The sequence below is a fragment of the Nicotiana tabacum genome, chromosome 20 (assembly GCF_000715075.1).
Source record: "Nicotiana tabacum cultivar K326 chromosome 20, ASM71507v2, whole genome shotgun sequence".
Classification (NCBI taxonomy): domain Eukaryota; kingdom Viridiplantae; phylum Streptophyta; class Magnoliopsida; order Solanales; family Solanaceae; genus Nicotiana; species Nicotiana tabacum.
In genome coordinates, this window is record NC_134099.1 from 42528810 (window position 1) to 42548190 (window position 19381).

Here is a 19381-nt window from a genome sequence, read left to right on the forward strand (position 1 = left end):
ATATACAGAAGTAATAACATTATTAGCTGCCTAGGACCTCCTTTTTAAAAGCTTATTAGAATTCAGAGACGTGGAGTGACAGAAACAGCTTCAGAGAAATACTAGTTTTGAAAATGCCTTAAGGCTTGCATATATGTAAAACTGTGTCTATGTTAATGGAAAAACAGACAAATTTTCGAAATAGAACCTTTCAACACCTATAGGCATAATATCTAACGGGATTAAAGAAATTATGAAAGGACTAGTTTTAGAGAGTTATCACTTGACAAGGCTAGTTTTAAGAAGTAAACTAGGTGAGATAAAATCGACTCATTAGGCTAATTAGATTGTCAGACATAATTACGAGTAGAAGTCCCTATAGGCATGGTATCTAGGCGTGTTACTGGTTTTAGGCAATTTGCAGTAACTTATTGAATCAGAATTATGTCCTATTGGCATGGTATTGAATTGGTTTAAAACATGATGTCTTGGAACCTGGAAACATGGTTTTTAACATAACAAATGCAGGATTTGTGAACATTGTTTATATCTAATGCAAATGACATTAAAAGTGAAAACCTATAGACATGATGTCTATTATGCAAAATGAAATCAGATTCAATAAAAGTCACACCCTATGAACATGTTTTCTATTGAGTAAGTAGGTAGATTTGAAAGTAAAATTCTAAGAGCAGGATTTCTACCCATATTACCCCACAAAGTATACATCTACCACCCCTTTTACTAAATTCCCCTGAATATCTATTTATAAAACATTAGAAGCCAACAAATGAATTACATAAATGAAATAGATAACTAAGAAACTAATCTATAAGGAGCCTGCAATCAGGCCCAAGTTTCCCAACGCCTCCAATGGTCTTTCAAACATCATCTCCATAGACAAATCAGGGTCTAGGTGCATCAAAGTTCCTTAAGGGTCTCAAGAACCCTGGGCAATGCTTATACCTAGACTTAGTAGCCAAGCATTGAACCAATGCAGTGTGGAAAGCCAGCCTCAGTATGCTAGAGTTCCAAGGGTTTGCAAGAGGATCCCAAGGCAGTACACATACTATAGGGGGCAGAACTTATTAACTAAGAGTAGAGTGAAAGTGCAGGACATATGTTTGAAAGAAGTTTATTAAAGACTAGACTTAAAGGTTTGTTTTGAAAGAAAATAGAGGTTGTTTGAAAGAGGTTGGAGTAGTAAACAGAGTTCAAACACTTCAGGATAAGACCACACACAACAAGTTCACGGAATCTAAATGTATTCTGTAATTACACAGGGGTTAAGGGGTTTGAGGACACACAGACATTGCCTGCAGACACATGACCCCAACAGGAGTATTAGGACTGGTATGGACATGCTCAGAGATAGCTTGACACTGGCATAATCACAAACCAGTCATGAGGAACATAAACATTTAGAGGGGAATAGGGATTTGGGATTCACAAAATGGTAAGTGCACAGTAGGTAAAGGAAAACAATTGTCCAGACATGCTTGAATCACACAAGGGAATACATGAGCTTAAAGGGAGGGGTGTCATACTAGCATGTTTAACTACAAACTGCACAACAAAACCATAAGTAAAAGCAGGCTAGAAATAAAAGAAACTGAAACAAGAAAAGAAACATGTTGTTGTTGTGGCTATAAATTAAACTAGGACATACCAACGAAGATAGAAGTAAGCAGAATGAAAGAACCAAAGAGCACAAATGATTAGCCTTGGCTTGCAACCGGCTAATAGTAATAGAATAACAAAGAGATTTTAAATAAGAGAGGGGTTTTTTGGAAGCCAAGTGTGTCTTGTTTGTGAAAGACTTAGGGTATTTATAGTTGAAAGTAGATAACAAAATAAGGTAAAAAACATAGTAGTATACCAATTTAAGAACTCAAAATCAATCACTTAGAATATCAAGGACGTACTTCTTTGAGTTAGGGGAATCAAGGTCAAACGGAAAGATTCAATACCATATAAAGGGGAAGGAGGAATCAGTGCATAAGTAAACATGGAAAGGAGCCAGAGTCCATTAGGCATAAAGTAGTCGATTAGGACCAAATTCAGAAAGACCCAATTAAGGAAAGACTAAGTAAAACCAAGTATCATAGTAAATAAGGTAATAAAATCAGTGAATTCAAACAAATGAGTAGAATTCTAGGGCCTTGAAGGAAAATCTTTCAATTACCAACAATTAAGGAAAATCAGAATCAATTATGAGGGGTCATGATTCTGCGTGTTTCAACATATAAATAGAGACGAATGAATAGAAGTAGCAAATAAAACAAGGTCAATTATATAGGCAGAAAGAAATAAAAGATGAGCAAACACAATCATATAGAGGTTATGTAAGTAGGCTGGAGATTCAGCAGAACATATTTGAAGCATGGTGACCACGAGAAATTAACAAGACCAAAGCAAAGAAAGTTATGCTAACAGATAGAGCCTAGGCAAAGAGAATCATGCTAACACGCGGAACCAAAGTGAAGAAAATCATGCTCACACACAGAAGAAAGTAAGTGGAATCATGCTAACATACATAAACAAACAAAGAAATCAGGCTAACACACAGAAACAAGTAAATTAAAATCATGCTAACTCACAGAAACAAGTAAAGAGAATCTTTTAAAAAATAGGGCTTTTTAACAGAGTAGAGTTAAAAAGTAGTAGGAACATAAAATCGGTCAAAATAAACAAGGGAAAAAGGTTTAATCATGAAGAAATCGGTTGAACCAGGTATAGAAAGAATTCCGAGAAAATCCTAGTTTTCAAAGAAAGTAAGAACGGTTTAGACTAGAGGATCTTTCAGAAGAAAGCTCGAAAATAAGCAAATCATAGAAGGAAACAAGTTTAAAGCATGAAAATAACACAGATATGAGAGATCAAGAAGAGAGTTAGGGTTTCAAAGGAAACCTAAGTAGAAATCGAAAGAACCTGTTGCAACTTCATGAATCGTAACACACATGGTGTAATTTTGCCCAAAACCATATCAGAGAAGCCTTGAACAGCAGAATCAGAAACCCTAGGTTCAAATCGACATGGCCCAGGACCCTTGAATGCCTTAGAGATGATACGCAGGGTGATGAGAATAACCATTGGAAGCTTGGGGTTTGAGAGATAGTCATCGGAGATGACCGGAGAAGGAGTTGAGTGGAGGATTCTATGGTTAGGTTTGAGAGAAGAGTGGAGATGAGAGAGAATATGAAGCTGGTGTCTTTGAAAAAGTGACTTAGGGTTAGGGGTCGTTTGAAAATTAAAAAGGAAAGTAATTATTTGGACCGTTGATGTGGAAGATCAACGGTGAGGATTAAAATAGGTAGGTGGGTTCGGGGTTTGGGTAAGGATTAATAGGGTATGGGTCGGGTGATTTGGGTGTGAAATTGGGTTGGAAAGGGGTCCAATTTTGGCGATAATTGAAAGCCAAATTTGGATGTTATTTAAATAGCCAATTTTCCCCTATTTAATTTATAAAAAATAATAGGTAATTTATGGAAAATAAATTAAGGTACCAAAATGATTTAAAATACATAATTAACAATTTAAAAATATAGGATCTAATTTTATGCATATAAATATAATTATATCTAAAAATGGGCTAACGTTGCAATTATATGCAATTTAGCTTTAAAAATACCAAATGTAATAATATAAAAAACTTAATTTAGCCATATTTTGGCATACATATAAAAATCAAATAGATGAATTATCAAAATAATAATTTTGGAAATAATTATTGCGGATTTTATGGATAAAAAGGGAGAAAATAAATCAATTAAAACCCTTTAAAATTATGGAAAAATAATAAAATCCTTGGGCATGCTTATATATTCTATTTTGAAGGTATTTTGTATATTAAAAATATATAGAAAATTTGAAGGCTTTTATGCATATTCAAAACATATAGGGAAGAATTGGGTATCAACAGCTGCCCCTCTTTACCCGGGAAGGATGAAAGAGTTTTCGGGTAAAGAAATGATGGCCAATTTTGACCGGACGGGGTGTTTTGAAAGATAGAGGCCGAGCTCCGGTTTCCAAGTTGCCTACATATCCCTGGTTTTACAAGAGTCAGGCCATGTGTAGTTCTGGATTCACCTGCGGAGTATGCTGATGGAATCATTGTAAGAACGAACACGAGATGTGGAAGCGGATACAGTGAGCGTTTAAAGCTCGCGACGGTTGGAGGGAACTGGAACGAGATTGCTCCTGCTAGGATATCATTTGCTTACTGGTTACCTGCAGATAAAGATGCTACAAACATGTTTACGAAAATTTAAACATGATGGAAATTCCCTTTGGACAATGAAGGTTGTCTTCGGATGGTTAAAGATGACCTCCTTGGACCATGACGTCCTTGGACATGAATTGTTTAATAAGGGATTCACAAGCCATGAAATGATGTTCTTGGGCCATAAAAATGGTGCCTCCGAACATGACGCCTTTGAATAATGATATGCAAATTTGAGTGATCCTCATGCCATGGCATGGTGTCTTCAGGCTATGAGGATGGTGCCTTTAGACTATGATTCCTTTGGATAGATTGGTGATGTTTCAGCCCATGATATGCAATAATATCATGTAACAAGACAAGGCTTAGTCTTGAGAAATAGAGGGCAGAGCTTAGCCCGATTGAAAAGCAGGTAAATAGTAGTAGAAAATACAACAATATTGGTGCAATGAGGGACAATGCTTAGTCCCATTCAAGTGGGGAGGCAAGGATTAACCTTATTCAAACGGGAAGGCAAGGATTAACCTCATTCAAATACGAAGTCAGGGCTTAGACTCATGCATGTATGGAGGCAAGGATCAGCCTCATGCAAATTTAGAGTCAGGGATCAGACTCATGCAAGATTGGAGACATAGCTTAGTCTCATGCAAAATTCGGGACGGTGCTTAGTACCATGAAAATGGAAGACAATTCTTAGCCTTATACAGATATGGAGGCAGGGCTTAGCCTCATGCAAGATTCAGGACAGGGCTTAGTCCCATGTAAAATAGAAGGCAATGCTTAGCCTTATGCAAAATGGAGGCAGGCTTAGCCTCATGCAAGATTCGGGACAAGGCTTGGTCCCATGCAAATATGGAGTCAAGGATTAGACTCATACAAATGTGGAGTCAAGGCTTAGACTCATGCAAATATGGAGTCAGAGCTTAGACTCATGCAAATATAGAGTCAGGAATTAGAAACATGCAAATGTGGAGTCAAGGCTTAGGCTCATGCAAATATGGAGTCAGGGCTTAGAATCATGCAAATATGGAGTCAAGAATTAGAGTCATGCAAATATGGAGTCAAGGCTTAGACTCATGCAAATATGGAGTCAAGGATTAGAGTTATGCAAATGTGGAGTCAAGGCTTAGACTCATGCAAATATGGAGTCAGGGCTTAAACTCATGCAAATATGGAGTCAAGGATTAGACTCATGCAAATGTGGAGTCAAGGCTTAGACTCATGCAAATATGGAGTCAGGGCTTAAACTCATGCAAATATGGAGTCAGAGCTTAGACTCATGCAAATATGGAGCTAGGGCTTAGACTCATGCAAATATGGAGTCAAGGATTAGAATCATGCAAATTTGGAGTCAAGGCTTAGACTCATGTAAATATGGAGTCAGGGAATAGACTCATGCAAATATAGAGTCAAGGATTAGACTCATGCAAAGAGAAAATAGAAGATAAGGGTAGAGTATATCTTAACTAGGATAGGTTCAGCGTCTAACAGCTGGATGGATGGTGAATTTGCTTTGTGTACGAATGCTATCATCAAATGTGCCTGCATTCAAAGAAAAATTGTAAGTTTCATGAGGGGAGGTTGGTTCTTGCTTTGTCTGCCTGCCTTGCTTTGCTCCGCTCTGGAAGCCCCCTTTGAGTTCCCTAGGTAGCACATGAGCGTTATGAAAAATAGAATTTTCGAAAATATGCATTCATTGATAAAAAAATAGAATTATTTTGGAAGCGTGTTGATATATCAAGTAACTTTTAATGAACTAGCGTCTGTGACACATTTCAAAGGCATTGCAGCTCTCTTATATTGGAATTTTGAGGGTCCTCCTCAAAATTCTGCCCTAGTTTGGTAGATGATTTTTAACCGTTTGTGGATGACAGACCTTGCTGAATCTTCTTCGGAATCCTTCTCAAAATTCTGCCCCAATTCTTGATTGATGACTGACTTTCAGGCATGTGATGGCACTGGCTGGACTTGCTCTAGAATTTTGAGGACCCTCCTCAAAATTCTGCCCCAGTTCTGATTTTGGGGAAAATGAAAATTTTATTATGATATGACCGAACCCATAAGGCTGCTTACGTATCCCCTCTTAAATAGGAATTAGGTCGAGCGTAGTTCAATTACATCAGAAAGGAAAATGTGAAATAATCTAAGCATAGTATCTCTTGACTACGTCTGAATTGATTGGTTTTGGCCAGATCTCTCCATCCATCTCTGCAAGTATGAGTGCTCCTCCTGTCAGTACTCCGTGAACCATATACGGACCTTGCCAGTTGGGAGAGAATTTCCCTCTGGCTTCATCTTGGTGTGGAAAAATCTTCCTCAATACCAGTTGTCTTGGTGCGAAATGCCTTGGTTTGACCCTTTTGTTGAAAGATCTGGACATTCTATTCTGATAGAGTTGGCCGTGACATACTACGCTTATCCTCTTTCCATCGATAAGGGCCAATTGATAATAGCGATTTCTTACCCATTCCGCATCGCTGAGTTAGCTTCCTGCATGACTCTTAAAGAAGGAATCTCTACCTCGACTGGGATGACCGCCTCGGTACCATAAACTAGAATGTAGGGGGTTGCCCCAGTTGACTTGCAAACTGTGGTGCGATACCCTAACAGAGCAAAGGGTAACTTTTCATGCCATTGCTTCTGATTCTCTACCATTTTCCTTAGTATCTTCTTAATGTTTTTGTTCGCGGCTTCTACGACCCTATTCATCTGAGGTCTGTAGGCGATGGAATTTTTCTTCTTGAATTTGAAGGTTTCACATATAGCTTTCAGCAGATCACTGTTGAGGTTGACAGCATTGTTAGTGATAATGGACTAAGGAACCCCGAATCGGTAGACGATACGATCATTGGCAAAATCTGTGATGACCTTCTTGGTTACGGCTTTGTAAGATACAACTTCCACCCATTTTGTGAAGTAGTCAATGGCTACCAGAATAAATTGATGTCCGTTCGAAGCAGTGGGCTCAATCGGACCAATAACATTCATTCCCCAGGCGGCGAATGGCCAAGGTGAGCTTGTTGCATTGAACTCGTTTGGTGGCACTTTTATCATGTCGGCATGCACTTGACATTGAAAGCATTTGCGGACATACTGAATACAATCCGTCCCCATGGTCATCGAAAAGTAACCTGCCTGAGTATCTTCTTGGCCAGAATGAAGTCATTCATATGCGGACCACATGTCCCAACATGTACGTCCTTAAGTAGCTTAGAAGCTTCCTTTGCTTCGACACACCTTAGGAAACCCAAATCTGGAGTTCTTATGTACAAGTTCCCTTTGCCATGGAAGAAATGATTTGACAACCTCCGGAGTGTGGGTTTCTAAATGTGATTTGCGTGCTCCATATATTCTCCTTTTGATAGGTACTCCTTAATGTCATGGAACCAAGGCTTTCCATCTGCTTCTTCCTCGATATGTGCACAATATGCCGGCTGATTATGGATCCTCACCGGAATGGGATCAATATAGTTCATATCTGGATGTTGTATCATTTATGACAAAATGGCTAATGTGTCGGCAAACTCATTCTGGATTCTGGGCATATGTTAGAATTCTATCTTTGTGAAACTCCTTTTCTATTCTTGCACATGGTGCAGATATGGCAATATCTTGGAATTCTTGGTAGCCCATTCTCCTTGCACCTAGTACACAAGCAAATCTGAATCGTCGATCACCAATAACTCCTAAATGTTCATGTCGACTGCCATGTTGAGCCCTAGTATGCAGGCTTCATATTCTGCCATGTTGTTAGTGCAGGAAAATCTGAGTTTAGCAGATAAAGGATAATGTTGACCCATTTCTTACACCAAAACTGCTCCAATGCCCACTCCTTTGAAATTTGTGGCTCCGTCAGAGAATATCCTCCAACCGTCATATGCTTCCGTAATGTCTTCTCCTACGAATGATACTTCTTCATCAGGAAAAGATGTTTTCAAGGGTTCGTATTCTCCTCCCACTAGATTTTCGACAAGGTTATCTGCCAATGCTTGTCCCTTGACTGCTTTTGAGTTACATAGACGATGTTGAACTTGCTCAGTAGTATCTGCCATTTAGCCAACTTCCCAGTAGGCATGGGCTACTGAAATATGTACTTCAGAGGATCCATCCTCGATATGAGGTACGTAGTGTAGGCATAGAAGTAATGCCTCTCAACTTCTGGGTTGTCCAAGTCAAAGCACAACAAGTCCGTTCGAGCAGAGAATACCGTGCTTCATAAGGTGTAAATTTCTTACTCAGGTAGTATATGGCTTGCTCCTTTCTTCCTGTCTCATCACGTTGTCCCAAAACACATCCGGAGGCTCCATCTAACATGGATAGATAAAGTAGCGGTGTGGACAGGTATTCCTTGATCTTATCAAAAGCTTTCTGATAATCCTCAGTCCAACTTGTCTCGACATCTTTCCTTAGCATCTTGAAGATGGGTTCACATATTATTATGGATTATACTATGAATCAACTGATGTAGTTGAGCCGCCCCAGGAAGCTCATCATGTCCTTCCAGCTTTTGGGTGGTGGCAGCTCCTAAATAGCTTTGACTTTAGTCGGATCCAGTTCGATCCCTTGGAACTGACAATGAATCCCAATAACTTTCCTACAGGAACCCTGAATGCACACTTTGCGGGGTTCAACTTCAAATTGTACCTCCTCAGCCTGTCGAAGAATTTCCTCAGGTCTGCTATGTGATCTACGGACCTCTTGGATTTGATGATGACGTCGTCCACATATACCTCTATTTCATTGTGTATCATATCATGGAAGATGGTTGTCATTGCCCTCATGTACGTGGCCCTAGCATTCTTTAGACCGAACAACATCATCTTGTAACAGTATACACCCCTAGGCATAATAAAAGTTGTCTTCTCGGTATCTTCTTCATCCATCCAGATCTGATGATAACCTGTGAAGCAATCTACAAAGGATTGGAGTTCATGCTTGGTGTAGTTATCGATCAGGATGTGTAGATTTGGTAGCAAGAAATCGTCTTTGGGACTTGCTCTATTTAAATCCTGATAATCAACACATACCCTGACCTTCCCGTCCTTCTTCAAAACTGGCACAATATTAGCTAACCATGTTGGGTACTCAACCACTCTAAGAACCTTGGCTTTGATCTGCTTGGTAACCTCCTCCTTAATCTTCAAACTCATGTCTGATTTGAATTTTTTGAGTTTCTGCTTGACTGGCGGGCACATGGGATTGGTAGGCAACTTGTGAGCTACTATAGATGTGCTCAAACCGGTCATATCGCCATACGACCATGCAAAGATATCCTCATATTCCTTTAGAAAATGGATGTACTCTTCCTTCTCTGTTGGTGACAAATGAATGTTGATGCGAGTCTCTTTGACAGTCTCTATGTCTCATAAATTTACTGCTTCTGTTTTTGTCCATGTTGGATTTAGGTTTGTTCTCAAAATTCTCAACTTCTCTGACAATTTCCTCAGGGATCTCATCTTCTTCCTCTGAGTCACTATTCTCATGTTGTGTTGCCTCATTACATGTCACAATCACTAGTTCATTAGGAAAAGTAATAATAACATTGTAGAAAGAAAAAATATAAAAATAGTAATGAATAATGATAAAGTATAAATGCATTAGATTAAAACTGAGGAAATTGTTCAAACAAAGCTTGGCTCGGTGGATCGAGCATTTATTTTAAAACTAAGAAATCTTAAAACATAATTGCTAAAAAATTAAAATGCCTAGAATGACTATAAATTCGGCCAAGCTACCCAAGGATTCGGTGGGCTCGGGATGGTGAGACGGTCCAGTTTCTAAGAACAACTCCTTTTGCCACAGTCTGAATGGAGAGGCCTTCTTCTTCTTCCTCCTTAATTACGGAACTGCAGTCGATATCCTCATCTTCCAAGAACAAATCCTTCAGCCTAACTCGTGCTTCTTCTTCAGGAATTCCCTATATTGTGTTCGCCTGATGGAAAGCCTGTTCCAAATGGGGTATCAGTTGCTCAAGAGGGTAATATGGTTCACGCCATGGGGGAGACCATTCCTTGTACTCCTGCCATGTATACTGGTATCCGAGCCCAAAGGTGGTACCATGATTTTCAGCCGTATCGGCTTGGTCATACCCTGGACGTTCTTTCCCAACCATTTGTCGGGTTCATATCCGGACCATGCTAGTATGCTTTCTATTTTGTTACTCTACCACTTAATTTTCTTGAAGGCATTGACCCATTCAATTTGATGATAAGTTTCCCCTCCTAGCCTTCTTTTATGTCCGATGGCCGGGATGGTTTGACTAGTGTAGATGGGATTGTTCCCGTCCCAATGAATGATTACCTCCTAGCAGTTCCATTCGAATTTTACGACTTGATGTAATGTGGAGGGTATGGCTCCAGCAGCATAGATCCATGGGCGACCCAACAAAAGATTAGATGAGGCTAGTATATCAAGCACTTGGAATTCAACATCGAACCAAGTTGGTCCCATCTGCAAGCAAAGGTTGATTTCCCCAATCGTGGCCCTCTAGGACCCATCGAAAGCCTTCACATTCATGCTTCCGGTCCGTATTTCATGGAAACCTTTGTCCAACCTTTTCAAGGTATCCAGTGGACAAATATTTAGACTAGACCCTCCATCAACCAGGACCCTGGCAATGAACTTGTCTTCAAATTGTACCGTAATATGAAATGCTCGATTGTGATTCAGACCTTCGGGTGGTAGCTCATCTTCGTGGAAGATAATCTTACGGCTCTCTAGAACTTGACCAACCATGTTGGCCATTTCTCCACTGGTGATATTATTGGGTACATATGCCTCGCTCTGTACTTTCATCAAGGCGTTCTTGTATGCCTCTGAATTCTGTAGTAGTGATAGGATAAATATCTGAGCAGGGACTTTGTTCAGATGATCAACAACAGAATATTCTTTTGCCTGTAATTTCTTCCACAAGTCATCTGGTCCGGTCTCAATGACAGATTGTCTAGCAGCGGTATCTTTGCTTGAACCTCCCAGGTGTTCAGGTGTGCAGACTCTTCCAGTTCTAGCCATCCCTTGTACGGCGTCAGATTCCTCCATCTTAGTCTTCCCTTTTTGCTGAGCCACGGTGATATAATCCCAGGGTATGGGGGTATGGTTGACACCGTCACAGTAAAGGTGTGACTACTTCTACTTCAAATGGAGCATAGGCGGCTACGGGCAGAGCTACTTCCACCTGGAATGGAACTGATGCAGTCACCTCAATGTCAATAGGTGCCTGAGTCTAAACCACAATGGGAGTAAGTGTAACTGCAACCTTAAAGTCATCGCCTTCTCGGATAAGCCCGATTGACCCTTCGGGGTCCCATTCTTCATTTGTTTCTATAACATGTACACCATCACCTCTATGATCAGGGAGGGGATTCTTGCGGACATTAGGTGCGGCTTCCTTTACTTGTATGATCTTGTTGTCAATGAGTGTCTGACTTTTATCCTTCAATGTTCGGCACTCAACAGTGGTGTGCCCCTTCATGCCGGAGTGGTATGCATAGGTTTAGTTCGGATTGACCCATTGAGATGGATTTTCTAGTGCCATAGCGGGAATAGGAGTAACGTAACCTGTGGCCTTAAACTTTTCATACAATTGGTCGATGGACTCAGCAATGGTAGTGTATTGTCTGGGTGGCTTGCGGTCAAAATCAGGTCTTGGTCTTGGATAATTTTGGTGATTTGGTGGTGATTAAAAGTGGGATGGTTGAGAATTATAGGTGTGATGGACAGTGGCTGGTTGAGAATATCTGGAGATGAGGGTTGATATGTAGGTGGTGATGCTTGGTATGTGGGTGGAGATGCTTGGTATGTTGGTGGAGATGCTTGGTATGTGGGTGGAGGTGCTTGGTATGTGGGCGAAGGTGTTTGATATGTGAGTGGAGTTTTTGGGCCCTGGGCTACCATCTGCCCTAACATCTCTCTTCTTCGATATGCCACATGATTGTAGTGCCTTGTTCATGGCTTGCAACGCCTCAAAATTTGTTACCATCCCGCTCTTGATTCCTTCCCCAATTCTTTCCCCAAGCTTGATGATATTAGGAAATTTGTGATTTTCGATGACCATCAGTCTCTGATAATATTGTGGATCATGTGCTCTGACGAAGAATTTATTGATCTGTTCTTCGTCCAAAGCGGGCCTGACCTTGGTGGCTTCCGACCTCCAATAAGTAGCATATTTGCAGAAAGTCTCAGTGGGCTTCTTCTTAAGATTCTAGATGTAGAACACATCAGGTGCATTTTCTGTGTTGAAGCTGAACCAGTCCATGAAATATGACGACATGCTTACCCAATTAGATCATTTCTTGGGATTCTGGGCGATATACCAAGACAACGTGTCCCCAGTAAGGCTCCTCATAAAGAGCTACATTCGAATCTTTTCATCTTTTCCAACCCCCACAAGCTTGTCACAGTAAGTCCTTAAGTGAACCCTGGGATCACCTATATCATCGAACATTTCAAACTTGGGAGGTTTGTACCCCTATGTCAATTCCACATCGGGCTGTATGTACAGATCTTCATAGTTTAAACCTTTTATTCCCCTATCGCCTTCGACACCTTGAACCCGGCTTGTTAACTTCTTGAGTTCTTCATCCATGTTCTTAATGAGCAGGTCCTTTTCGGAGGGTTCCATTGCACAGGAGATCGGCTGGGTCGAATGTGGTATAGTTTTCACATATATGGGGTTGCTCTGATGGGTGGCAGGAACTTGGGTATAGTGATGTTCATTGGTGGAATTTTGTAGATCTGGAATGAGTGGTGGTGTATTTTGGGGAGTGTGGTAAGTGGTGGTTGGTGGGTATGGAAGTGGTTGATGTTGTAGTGGAGTTGGTATCGGTAATGGATAGACATTTTAAGGTAGAGTTGCGTATTGATTTTGTATGGTAGGGTTTTGTGGTTGTTGATTTTGAGGAGGTGTTGGGTTATTTGCATTCTGTTGGTAGATATCAGGGACATTGTGGGTGAGTGACAAGTTAGCCAAATAGCGGACCTGATCAAGTTCTCCTTGCAGTTCTAGTATCTTTTGTTCAAGTCTCAAAATTAGGTCATTCGGGGCCGGAGTACTACGACCATCGGAGGTCTCTGCATGTTTTCCTTTCGAATTCCACTTAAGTCGTTCATCTTTGCTTTCCCTCTGCCTTTTATGTTGCTTGGAGGAGAAGGAGGTTGAGGGCCTCTAGATCTGGTATGATATGCTGATGAGGCCAGTATGGATGAACCAACCTATGGGGATGAGAATAATAATAATAATAAATAAACAAAACAAAAATTAAACACACATAGTGCGAGATATAAATTCGTATCCTAATTTGGGAGCCTCGTTGTACCCGATATAGGCCTAGCGACAATTAAATTTGGAAATTAAAATGCAAATAAATGTTTAATTTCATAATATAAAAATAGACCAATCTAAAGATAATACTAACATAATAATAGAACAAGTCACTACTGGCACTTGGCCTTATTACATTTTAAGAAAAGCAAGTAAATCTAATCTATTTGGTCCCAGAAGGACCTTCCCCAGATTCGACCTTTCGGACTCCATCAAACAGATCTCCCAGCTCGCACGGTCCCAGCAATAAGTAGGCTTGAGCCAGATGTCCTCCCTCGGCTCCTTCAGCATTCTGACAGTTTTCAATCCTTTTTATGACTTTGCCCTCTAGTTCCACTATTCCTCGCTCTAGGTATTCTAGTTTTCTGTTGGAAGTGACCGCCATCTCTTTCTATTCCTCGATCAACCTCACGTTTCTCTCATGTATATCCCGGTTCTCATTCTTAGAGTCATGGACTCTCTTGCGTAGCCTGTTGTACTTGACTTGGGCTTCAGCTTCCTCGTCTATGATTTTGTTCCCTCAACTAGTCACCAGTGTGACCAGTCCTTTCAGATTGTCCTCCAACCATGCAGGGTAGAGAGGCTCGCACCACGCGTGATATTTGTCTGGCTCGACAATGCTTTTCTCCATAATGATTTTGTAGTGCCACATGTGCTGAGCTTGGCACTTGTAAGTTATGTCATCGTCTTGGAAATCTGCCCTGAAATGACTCATCTTGATGACCCTTGGTACAACCTGCTTTCTGCCTGCTTGCCTCATAACTCGTATAGGAATATATGGATATATCCCTCTCAAACCAATCAACACCAAATGCGGAGCATCCCTGGACCTGATAATGAACTCGTTCGTTGGAAACCATTTAACCATCCACTGCACCTGTTCCTCGGTCAGATTGTTGAAGAACTCTACCCATTCACAGGTACTTTTCGGCTAAGCAAATCTATCCAAAATATAGGTCATCTGCTTAGGGTGATGGAAAGCGATGTGATCGTTCCAAGCCCTTCGCGGAATTCTTGGCGATAGCGACCCTTTTGGAGATGCTCTAACAACCATAACCGTAGCAGCAAGTTGCAACCCTCGAAATGTTGGACCCCTCTTTGATAGCACTCCAGGGCCCTATAGATATCAGCTATGATCATGGGGACTAGGGTATACATCTTCCCATTAATCCCCTCCATCAGAGTTTTGGCGTCCATGGCCAACCTGATGTAGATTCTTCCCTTTTTCATTGGGAACACTATCATCCCCAGAAAGTACATAATGAACACGAACACTCTACGGTAGATGTGACCTAGTAAAGTGAGGGCGATCTCATCATGATAAATGCGGAAGGACTTGTTGTGGCCATACCTCTCGTAGATATATTCGAAAGTTATGTACGAGTCCCATACTAAGTCGACATTCTTTTTTAGTCCCATCATTTTCAAAAATCCCCTACCTGTACGGTTTTCTGGTACCAACAACCCGGAGTTGTCACATGTCAACCCGGCAAGTCCTCCTATTTCCTATAGGAGCAATGTCATTTCTATGTCGCCGAATTGGAACACGACTCTTTCACTGTCCCAGAATAGAGTGGCAGCCTCGATCAGTTTCTTGTTTGGTTCAATATCTAGCAGGGAAGGCAAATTACCCAAGTACTTTTTCACATGCTTCTTGTCACTTGAGGGAAGATCTTCCCACCAATTTAGCAATAATGGAGGGATATTTCTAACCATACCAAATCTGGGGACTTCGTGCCTTATTTTCTGCAAAACAAAAGGGTTAGGCCTTACCCCCACCGGACTCGACTACTTATATATTTACGATCAGCATATCGACATTTAGTCCTCCAAATTAATGCACAGAACGTGATTGCTTCCATTGGGATTATGGAAAACTCGATGGACTTTGAATAAGGCTTATCTTAAAGGATCACTATGTGAACAACATAACTGATCCAACTAGGTTTGACCATGATGCATGCATAATTTAAACAGAGTAAGGTTTCTATAGGGTTTTAGACTGGTACCCTCAAGCGGACAACTTGAGGGGGAAGGCACGGAACCATCGACTGCACCGCTGATCGACTGTTTTTACCGCAAATAAGCCTTTCCGAATTTAAGAGTAACAAATAGGAAGAGCGCAACCACTCATTAAAGCGTTGCTATAGGATTTGAGACACACGAGTGGAATATGATGTGGAGCATAATTTATGCAGCAGTTAATAACATGCAGGCAAGTATTTTCACGTAGGAAAAAATAAATACAACATTTAAATAATTGAAAAGACAGTTACATAAAAAGAAAGCAAAGAGACAAGTCAAGTTTCAGGGTAATAAAGGAATCATAAATGCTTGAAAAAAAATAAAATAGACAATTAAATCCAGATAAGGGAGCAGGGTATGGGATAAGCATGCTTGGACTAATTTGTAAAAACAAGTTAGTTATCATAATAGCATAAAGATATCCCCACCAGAGTCGACATGCTGTCGCGCCCCATTTTTCCCATCCTCGCGGAGGGAGGTCTGGGTTTCGACATTCATAGGGGTGCAATGACTCATTTCCTTTTGGGAATTGGGTATTTGAAGAGTCGCCGCCTAATGGATTATGGTGATTTAGGGCACCTAGAGCAATTAACTCTTGGGTTGGTTTGCATTACCAGAGATTAGGGTAAGAGCTCAAAATAACCTCGAGGGGAAGGTGTTAGGCACCCCTCTTGGTCCACAACTGTGGGTCCCAATCAAACTTATATTTACAAATTAGTCCATATAAACAAGTAAGTTGTAAAGCTCATTAAACAAGTCAAGTAATGAAATAAAGGTTTGAACAAATTATACAAACGAAGTTTTAAATAAGGAGAGGATTTGGGGTAAGAAGGGGTCCTAGGTTGTTTATACTATAGGATCACCCCACGTAATGTCCGGTAAACACTCCTCTATGAGGGGATACACGTGACATTAACATATAGTCATCATATTCCTTGTCTACCATTCCATCCCCTTATTTGTCATGTAAAGCGAGTGTTTGGTCATTGATTCCTATTGTGTACTGCTACCCGTCCCTTCTTAATAGTCTCAGAGGAAGTTGGGACCTCTACCTATAGGTAGTTCTAGATGTAACCCTAAGGTTTTAGAGGCAAAACTCTAAGACGACATTCAAAAAGCATCTAGGACTTTCACATAATGAGAGCAAGTAAAAGGCTCATTGTTTCCTCCGCAAAAAAGCATGCATGCAGTACGACTCAACCACAAGTAAGGTCTTTAGTAATCAAAGTCCTAAAGCAGGATCTCTAAGTGATTATGCAGAAATAAACCACTTTTAGATACAGAAGTCATAACATTATTAGCTGCCTAGGAACTCCTCTTTAAAAGCTTATTAGAATTCAGAGGTGTCGAGTGACAGAAACAAATTCAGAGAAATGAAAGTTTTGAAAATGCCTTAAGGCTTGCCTATATGCAAAACTGTGTTTATGTTAATGCAGAAACAGACAAGTTTTCGAAATAGAACCTTTCAATACCTATAGGTAGAATATCTAATGGGATTAAAGTAATTATGAAAGGACCGGTTTTAGAGAGTTATCGCTTGACAAGTCCAATTTTAAGAAGTAAACTAGGTGAGATAAAATCGAATCATAAGGCTAATTAGATTGTCAGACATAATTGCGAGTAGAAGTCCCTATAGGTGTGGTATCTAGGCGTGTTACTAGTTTTAGGCATTTTGCAGTAACTTATTGAATAAGAATTATGTCCTATAGGCATGGTATCTATACTTGAATTGATTTAAAACATGATGGCTTGGAATCTGGAAACATGGTTTCAAACATGACAAATGTTGGATTTGTGAACACGGTTTATATCTTATGCAAATAACATTAAAAGTGAAAACCTATAGATATGATGTCTATTATGCAAAATGAAATCAAATTCAACAAGAGTCACACCATATGAACATGTTTTCTATTGAGTAAAGTAGGTAGATATGAAAGGGAGGGGTGTCATACTAGCATGTTTAACTACAAACTGTACAACAAAACCATAAGTAAAAGCTGGCTAGAAATAAAAGAAATTGAAACAAGAAAAGAAACATGTTATTGTTGTGGCTGTAAATTAAACTAGGACATGCCAGTGAAGATAGAAGTAAGCAGAATGAAAGAACCAAAGAGCACAGATGATTAGCCTTGGCTTGCACCCGACTAATAGTAATAGAATAACACAGAGATTTTAATAAGAGAGGGGTTTTTTGGAAGCCAAGTATGTCTTGTTTGTGAAAGACTTAGGGTATTTATAATTGAAAGTAGATAGTGGAATAAGGTAAAAAAATAGGAGTATACTAATTTAAGAACTCAGAATCAATCACTTAGAGAATCAAGGAAGTACTTCCTTGAGTTAGGGGAATCAAGTTCAAACAGAAAGATTCAGTACCATATAAGGGGGAAAGGGAGAATTAGTGCATAATTAAACAAGGAAAGGAGCCAGAGTCTATTAGGCATAAAGTAGTCGATTATGACCAAATTCAGGAAAGACTAAGTAAAACCAAGTATCATAGTAAATAAGGTAATAAAATCAGTGAATTCAAACCAACGAGTAGAATTCTAGGGCCTTGAAGGAAAATCTTTCAATTACCAACAGTTAAGGAAAATCATAATCAATCATGAGGGGTCATGATTCTGCGTGTTTCAACATATAAATAGAGACGAATGAACAGAAGTAGCAAACAAAACAAGGTCAATTATATAGGCAGAAAGAAATAAGAGATGAGCAAACACAGACATATAGAGGTTATGTAAGTAGGCTGGAGATTCAGCAGAACATATTTGAAGCATGGTGACCACGAGAAATTATGAAGACCAAGGTAAAGAAAGTTACGCTAACACATATAGCCTAGGCAAAAAGAATCATGCTAACACACAGAATCAAAGTGAAGAAAATCGTGCTCACACACAGAAGCAAGTAAGGGAAATCATGCTAACATACAGAAACAAGTAAAAAAAATCAGGTTAACACATAGAAATAAGTAGAGAAAATCATGCTAACCCGCAGAAACAAGTAAAGAAAATCTTTTAAAAAATAGGGCCTTTTAAGATAGTCGAGTTAAAAAGTAGTAGGAACATAAAATCGGTCGAAATAAACAAGGGAAAAAGGTTTAATCATGAAGAAATCAGTTGAACCAGGTATAGAAAGAACTCCGAGAAAACCCTAGTTTTCAAAAAAAGTAAGAACGGTTTAGACTGGAGGATCTTTCAGAAGAAAGCTCAAAAATAAGCAAATCATAGAAGGAAACAGGTTTAAAGCATGAAAATAACATAGATCTGAGAGATCTAGAAGAGAGTTAGGGTTTCAAAAGGAAACCTAGGTAGAAATCGAAAGAACCTATTGTAACTTCACGAATCGTAACACACATGGTGTGATTTTACCCAAAATCACACCAGAGAAGCCTCGAACAGCACAATCAGAAACCCTAGGTCCAAATCGACATGGCCCAGGACCCTTGAATGCCTTAGAGATGATGAGCAGGGTGATGAGAGTGACCATTGGAGGCTTGGGGTTTGAGAGATAGTCATCTGAGATGACCGGAGAAGGAGGTGAGTGGAAGAGTCTAGGGTTAGGTTTGATAGAAAAGTGGAGATGAGAGAGAATCTAAAGGCGGCACCTTTGGAAAAGTGACTTAGGGTTAGGTGTCGTTTGAAAATTAAAAAGGAAAGGAATTATTTGGACCGTTGATCTGGGAGATCAACGGTTAGGATTAAAATAGGTAGGTGGGTTCCGGGTTTGGGTAAGGCTTAATAGAGTATGGGTCGGGTGATTTGGGTGTGAAATGGAGCTGGAAAGGGGTCCAATTTTGGCTATAATTGAAAGCCAAATTTTGCTGTTATTAAAATAGC